This window comes from Lepisma saccharinum, chromosome 14 (genome assembly GCF_977018435.1).
Source record: "Lepisma saccharinum chromosome 14, izLepSacc3.1, whole genome shotgun sequence".
NCBI lineage: Eukaryota > Metazoa > Arthropoda > Insecta > Zygentoma > Lepismatidae > Lepisma > Lepisma saccharinum.
In genome coordinates, this window is record NC_139242.1 from 10,926,450 (window position 1) to 10,934,253 (window position 7,804).

A 7,804-nucleotide genomic window follows, 5' to 3' on the forward strand; every position below is an offset into this window, starting at 1 on the left:
TATTGAAACTTGTGTGGTGATTTTTATTTAAAGGATATTCTCTCCAAAACGTGCAAAGGAAATTCAATAAGATTTGAGACTCTATTGAACTGCCCAGATTAAGAAATGCTAGCTACCACTCCTGGCGCAAGGAAGCACAGAATCGTCCCCTTCTCCCCAACCCGTAGTACCACTCAATAAAGCACGGTACCTGCTATTTAAAGAAAAATACATATATCAAATATGATGTTAAATACAGGATCTGGCAACTGAACCTGATAGTTTCTAATTACAAATAAAGACAAAGTTCTTTCATGCAACGAGGTGAATTTAATATCATGTTGTACAACATATCAAAGCATTTTAGGAAAATAGCATGAGAGGCAGTTTCTTGACAAGGACAGTTCATCTTTTGAATGAATCATCAAGTCAGAGACCCCAACTCGTTCTATGTTCTCGGCATTTCGAACATAGAACGGGTGTTCTTGTCATTGCCGATGCCGTCTCCTTGAAGTTCCTTACCCACAGTAAAATGGTATTCCAACTGTAAACATGCAGATTACTGTGAATGTTGTTACCTCGAATAGTATTGATTTAAAAACCGTTAGATTCAGTTGCCGCGCCTCACAGGTGTGCTATTAAAGAAATGAACAGCCCTTGTCAAGAAACTACATGAAACTGCCACTCATGCTATTTTCCTAAAATGCTTTGAGGACAATATTCTGTATTTGCCACTTAAGTAGCACTGTTCTTTTCTATTGTAATATGATTTGTATTGCATTATTTCTTATTGAAAATCTGATGTTTTAAAGGAATATGAATACATATGGGTCCAATCGTGTTGTCGACTCAGTTTATCCATAAGAATCTTATGATAATACAAAATTTCTTCTAAACAAATACTCTTGAATTACACGTAGGGAGATTGAAAGTGATGGGTGTGGCAGTTGAAACAAAACTAACTAACTCTAGCCTTCTTAAACCTGAAGGTTCATGGCTGTAGCAACACAGGCATTCCATCTGTCCCTATCTTGAGCAAGATCTATATACTCTTTTCCATCCCTACCGATTTCCTTTAGGTCCATCTCAACATTGTCCCTCCATCTTCGTCTTGGCCTTCCTACAGGTCTCTTACCATCAGGTTTCCCAACAATAATCCTGTAAACTCCTCTCCTCCCCCATTCGTGCCTCATGGCCTGCCCACCTAACTCTTCTTGATTTAATCATTCTAATAATATCTGGACATGAATACAAATTATGTAGTTCTAAATTATGTAACCTTCTCCACTCACCTGTCTCCTCATCCCTTTTAGGTCCAAAGATTTTCCTAAGGATCTTATTTTCAAATACTCTCAATTTATGTTCCTCTTTCAATGTAAGGGACCAAGTTTCACATCCATATAATACTACAGGCGAAATTACTGTTTTGTATATTTTAACTTTTAGTTTCTTAGATATTAAACGAGAAGACAAAAGTTTATGAAGAGAGAAGTAACATGCATTTCCTGAATTAAGCCTACTTTTTATTTCCTCTTTAATATAATTTTCATTTGTTAATATTACTCCTAAGTATTTGAATTTGGAAACTGGTTCGAACGAGTTGTTATCAATAATTAGATTTTGATTATTACCTAACACTTGGTTTCGGCCTGTAAGCATATATTTAGTTTTCTCTTTGTTAACTTCCAAACCTATCTCTTTAGCAGTTTTGAAAAATATTTTAGCATTGTTCTTAATTGTATTCACATCATCCCCCAGTAAGTCTACATCATCTGCATATGCTAACAACTGAGTCACACCATTTAATTTTAGTCCTTCGTTAGTTTCTTTTACCTTCCTAACAGCATATTCTAAGGCAAAATTAAAGAGCAATGGAGATAATGCATCTCCTTGTTTTGACCCATCATGAATTGTAAATGTGCCAGACACATTAATACCCACACTAATTTTACTTTCTGTTTCACTGGTGCGTACTTTTATCATACTAACAAGCTTCTTACGTATTCCGAACTCGACTAATATATTATATAATTTATCTGTTTTGGTTTTGGTTTTGAGTTGGTGTTTTAAGTCCACTTTGTGCACAGTAAGGTTAATCGGGACTGGACCTACAATTTAAAGTGGGATCCGAACCACTTGTGCCTCCACCGGGTATCGAACCCGGGACCCCTAATTTATCTCTTTTGAACGAATCATATGCTTTTTTGAAATCAATGAATGAATAGCTGATAGACATTTTGATTATATTCCCACTTTTTTTCAAGTGTCTGTCTGATGTGAAAAATTTGATCTGTAGTTGATCTGTTACGTTTAAATCCACATTGATAATCACCTATAATTTCATTAGCATATGGTGTTAGTCTTGTTAAAAGAATGTTAGACAATATTTTGTATGTTGTTGAGAGTAGAGAAATTCCACGGTAATTATTGCAGTTCATTTTATCACCTTTTTTAAACACAGGAACAATTATGGATTCTTTCCACTGTTGAGGGATTTTTTCTTTATTCCATATTAAACAAATTAATTTATGAATTAACTTCAGTCAAATTAGGTTCTGGAACTAAAGGTTCTGCTGTGTGCACTTCATTTACATCTGATTTATCTCCTACATGAATATTTAAAAGGTCTTCCATCTATTTAGAATATCGCTTGGGTCAGCTTGGGTCTTTATCTTTTATCAAGTTTACTTTAGATTGCCACCCCTTTCTAAACTCATTTACACCTTTATATAAATCTCTGATATTTTTGTTTTTGCTGAAACAAAACACACTTCAAAACTTTTTATTTTTTCTTTATTTGTGAGCGCTACAATGATGCTGAGAACAAGCATTAGGAGAAAGAGATTTGACGAGGAAAGAATAGTCGGCCTGATTGGAAAAGAATTACAACGAATTTCTTGTAGATCGAAAACAAACTCCTTTTGAGACATCCACAGATAAAGGTAATTCAGGTTCACCAAGATTCTTCCAAATAAAATCATGTATTTTACCTTCAGAGAAAACTGTCTTAGGAATTAGTTAACAGAAGTTTCAAGATACTATATTTTGTGGATCTTCAAACCTGCAAACTAATTTAAAATTAAGAATTCCAAGCCAATTAAAAATAGGAAAGGATACTACTCTAGACTCAGGTTTTGCACTCTCCCCTGTTTTCTGGAGAACAGGTAAAACACTAGTTATAAGCCCGGATGAAAACTTTGTTTTATAACTTTAGGAGGTTCTGTTTTAATATAAGTTATAAACTTTACTTTTCACTCCGTGCATATTCAGTTCTTCTTGCAAACTTTGGACATAATAGATATAAAAGAATGTCATTTGGGTAGAAGTAGTGAGTGCAAACAGAATGGCTGACGAATGGGATGCAATTTGGAAAGAAGAGCGTAAAAATAAATACAGCGAGTGTAAAAAGTACCTTGAACACCTCCAAGTTTCATTTTAAAAGTAGTTCTTCACGGAAATTTCGCCAGAAAACACCATAAAATACAGCAAAAAAATAACATAATTTCGTGATCCTGTTAATTATGGACGCAAATGAAATTTGCTTAATAGAAGAAACTGAAATTTGCATAATGGTACAGCATTGGGGTATATTAATACTAATGAATGGAAATAATAATTGTTAAAAAATTAATTTTACTCCTAAACACTGAAATTTTGCAATTACGTATTTCGTACATTTTTTTCTGTGGAAAAAATAACGTTTCCACACACATTCGGACATATTGACATGACAACACATTCTCACACATAAACTCAAGAGGTCCTTTTTAGAAGTTTTACCACACAGAGGGGCAGTGTTTAAAACTGCATATGTTAGTCTCATATATATAACTTGTAATATGTGCAAACATCCACGTGCACTACTTATTAGTTGCCATATTTACATTGCATTAATACTTATGTAATATGTACATATTAAGAGGCATGCGAATAACCGTATGAGGCATACGCATTCAACGCTTAACTTATCTAGTGTGCGGGTTTGGTAAGGTAAATGTTACAGCCAACTTAAACGCGCCTCCCCGAACCTTCGAGTGGAAAATTCCACGTGCCACATTTTCCATGCTTGTCTGCAGCTGGGTCGAAGAAACACGGAATTACACGAGAGGGCATTTGGAGACGCGGCCAACGGAAAATTTCCATCCTAGAAACCTGCAGACTTCTGACCGGAATTTCGACGCTTCGGCTCAGCGCCTTTCCCTGTATTGGGCGTTACACCATTTGATTTCAATAGAAGCAGACAACAGAAGTTCAGTTGCCGCATTTCTCTGCATTTCTCCGTATTTTCAGTGGGCGATATGCTTAAGACCTAGGTCCGAGCGGTTTAAAGTAGAAGCAAATACCCAGCAACGGGAAGGAGGAGAAGCAGAAGATAAACTACTTGCTTGGTGCAACCCTTTTAGACCGCTTCCTAAGCCAAAGTCTCCTGTGTTCTTCCAGGCCTTTCTTACTACCCAAGAATTACTCTGACCTCTTGCATGGACCACAGCCACGTATCTCGCTTCTGCTTAAGCTTCCGTACCAAAAGTCTGGATGATATCTTAATGGTTATCGTCCACTGAGGCGCTGGTAACGGGTCTGTTGCGTTCTGTTGGCGCGTTTCTCCGCGTCTCAGTGGGCGTTAAGCTTTACTTCTTGACATGTTGCTTCTGATCAGATTTCAAGATCAACAGCATGTTGAAGTCTCCAAGGAGTTTCTTCAGGTTGCCTCCGACGACAAAACCTTCTTGCCACCCCATCACTGGTGAAAAGAGGTGAGATTACAGTTAAGAATCTGCAACATATCCACCCAACGGAAAAGCCCAAACTCGCCAAGACCAAAGAGTGCGAGACAGGTGAAGCAAATTCATGCTTGTCACTTCCTGTTATATTGCATGTCTTGTGTCAGAAATCGAAAATGAGTTTATATCAAATTTTATAAAGTGAAATATTATTTCGTAAGTTGAGTTCTGTTGTTTTATTCTTGCCATGTAAGTATAAAAACATTATGAAAACCAGTTGAGCGCTAAGGGCTTGCAATTTAATTTTAAAATTGTAGTAAAGTCTGCTCATCCTTCGCGTACAATATATATTCAGTGTGAACTATCGTTGAAAGAAACTGCATGACTATCGTCCCCCTACCTACCCTATCCTCCTGACTTTTTTGTTTTCCCGAGTTAAGGCGAACTTGAAAGGCCCCCGGTTTCACGAAATTGAGGTGATCCAAGCAGATACGCAGGCACTGATGGGCATCTTTACAAAGGAGATTTCCAGGATGCGTTTTGAAATGGCAGAATCGCTTAGAACGGTGTGTGCTTGTGGAAGGGGACTAGTTGCAAGGGGGTTTCACTTATCACACAATACTTGAACAACCTTGTGTTCTGACGTCACGGGAGAAACTTTTTAATTGTGGGCTAAATGCCTACGTTGTTAGGTTAGGTTAGCAATGTTTAGTTATCTAAGCCTAAATAATAATTTGTCATTGTATTTATGCTAATGGAACCTAACCTAACAGGCCTAACCTAACCTCGCAGGCATTCGTCGTCTGACGTCAAAACACAAGGTAGCAAAACTGTTGTGCGAAGAGGAAGGCCCAGTTGCAAGGCGATGGCGACCAGTAAAGTCAAGGCGAGTTTTTCACCAGATGGTAGCAGCAGTCCCTAAAAATTGTGAAAGCACTTCGTAGAGGATAACTCGTGTAGGTTATCTCACCTGCAACACGATGCAGTACAATTCGAATCTGAAGGCATCAAATCAAGCGTGCTGGCAATTTGCCACTGAACAGCTTTCGCGTTTTAAAGTCATTTCCAGCCGGACAGGCTTTAAAATGGACGTTTCGATTAGGTGTAATTGCACCTAACATGATGAAGACTGACGAAACACAAACTCCATTGAAAAATTCCCTCCAAGTGAGGAGGACGGCAATCCGAGGCAATTACCAATTGTGCTTGTCCCGTTGCAAACGAATATACGAGAATTTATCGAGTTATGTAGAATCACACTGGGAGGGAACAGGGGTACAATTACGCTCTCAGCGCTCTCACAAACAATAATCTAATAGGCATGGAGAATTTATGTTTGTCCGTTAGTGTAGCATTTTGTTTCGTCGTCTGAAGAAAGTGTAAATGAACAATTTCAGATATAAAGAACTTTATGGGGTTGTAAGCAGGGTTCTAAAAGGATTTAGCTCCTAGAGTTTGTAAGTTGTGGATTCGATCAAAAAATTTAATAAATTCTAAATCACATTTCCATTGTTGAAATCTAATGTGTTGTTTCTAAATCCAAAGTCTCTTTGGGGCTCATCTTGCCAAGTTCAGGAATTCTAAATAAATTCAATTCCGCTCCAGGAGAGATAATCACCAAGCATAAATGGGTTCTGGACAGTAAAGAACCTTTTTGTCTGTAAAGCATTGAAATTCGGTTAAATAACCTTTTTTCCGGATCAATTTACGAGGAGATCAAATACGATCCAGGAACCATTTCCAGGAATCAGTTTAAATAGGGTCCAGGTTCTATTGAAATGAAACAATATATGCAACTTGGACGGAATTTAAATTGTGCGAGAAAAAAGGTTTCGGTCCTGTTGCGGAACCCAATAGAACCCACTAGAATTTATGGATTCCTGGACCTTTTACAGCCCTGATTTTAAGTGCATGTTTTAAATAGGATATTCATTTACATAATTTTCATCAGCTATGTTAAATAGGGAGTTGTTAATAAGCTTGGTAATAAGGTGGAAAAGGCACAAAGGAAATGGTGAAATTTCTGCTTATTAAAAGTAATTCTGAATATAACAATAATGACATTATCACAATAAGTAATTGTTTTTTACAGTCCTTAGAGATATTTTTTTTTACTGAAAGTTGTAAGGCGAAACTGGTTATGAAAATAATCGTTAGAAAGAAATTCATTTTCATGTGTTTTACATATTTAGAGATTAGGAGAATATATTTTACGCCACATTCTCTACATTGAATATAAAAACATATAAATTGTTTAATGTACTCTCGTCATACATTGTAAGAAGGTATTGTGTGAAGTAACATCAAGGGTGATCTTATGAATTCGCACGCTTGGCGTAATAGAACACACCCAAACCCTTAACTATCATGGTGGGATCTCTTCGTGCCCCTCACAACAGTAGTTACATAATATGTTTCCAGATAGCTTTCGTTGTTTACTGCCCTTTCGTGCATTCATAGTATGATTTAAGATTTTGCTAAAGCCGGTTGGGTTGGGGTTGTTTACGTTTGACGACTTTTGACGTTTGTTTACATTTGGCGACGTCACCGACTGCCTGGGCTCCTTAAAGACCCACCATGGTATTTTTGCGTAACTTTTTTATGTGTGAATGACAGGTTCCAGTTTTCTTCGCATTCTACTGTGTGTGTGATGTACTGATACGTTCCTGAAGATGATTCAAGTTTGTGGGTAGTGGAGGTACATAAACCTGGTCCTTCACGAAACCCCAAAGGAAAAAGTCACAAACTGTCATGTCCGGTGATCGTGGGGGTCACTTGCATAGATTTTGATCATTCGGTCCAGCTCGTCCAATCCGACGGTGTGGGAGGTTGTCATTCAGAAAGCTGCGATTGATGCCAGTGTGGGGGCGCTCCATTTTGTTGTAGAATGTAGTCACCTCTCTCTGCAGCAAGTTGAGGAATTAGCCAGTCACGTAGCATTGTTAAGTAGCTTTCAGCTGTGATTGTTGGTCCCTCAAAGAAGAACTTACCGTACACTCGACACTCAGACACTGCACAAAAAACATTCACCTTGGGTGAGTTACGTTCCACATCAAGAGTGGCATTCGATGCTCGCTTCCCCAGATCCTAACATTATGCCTGTT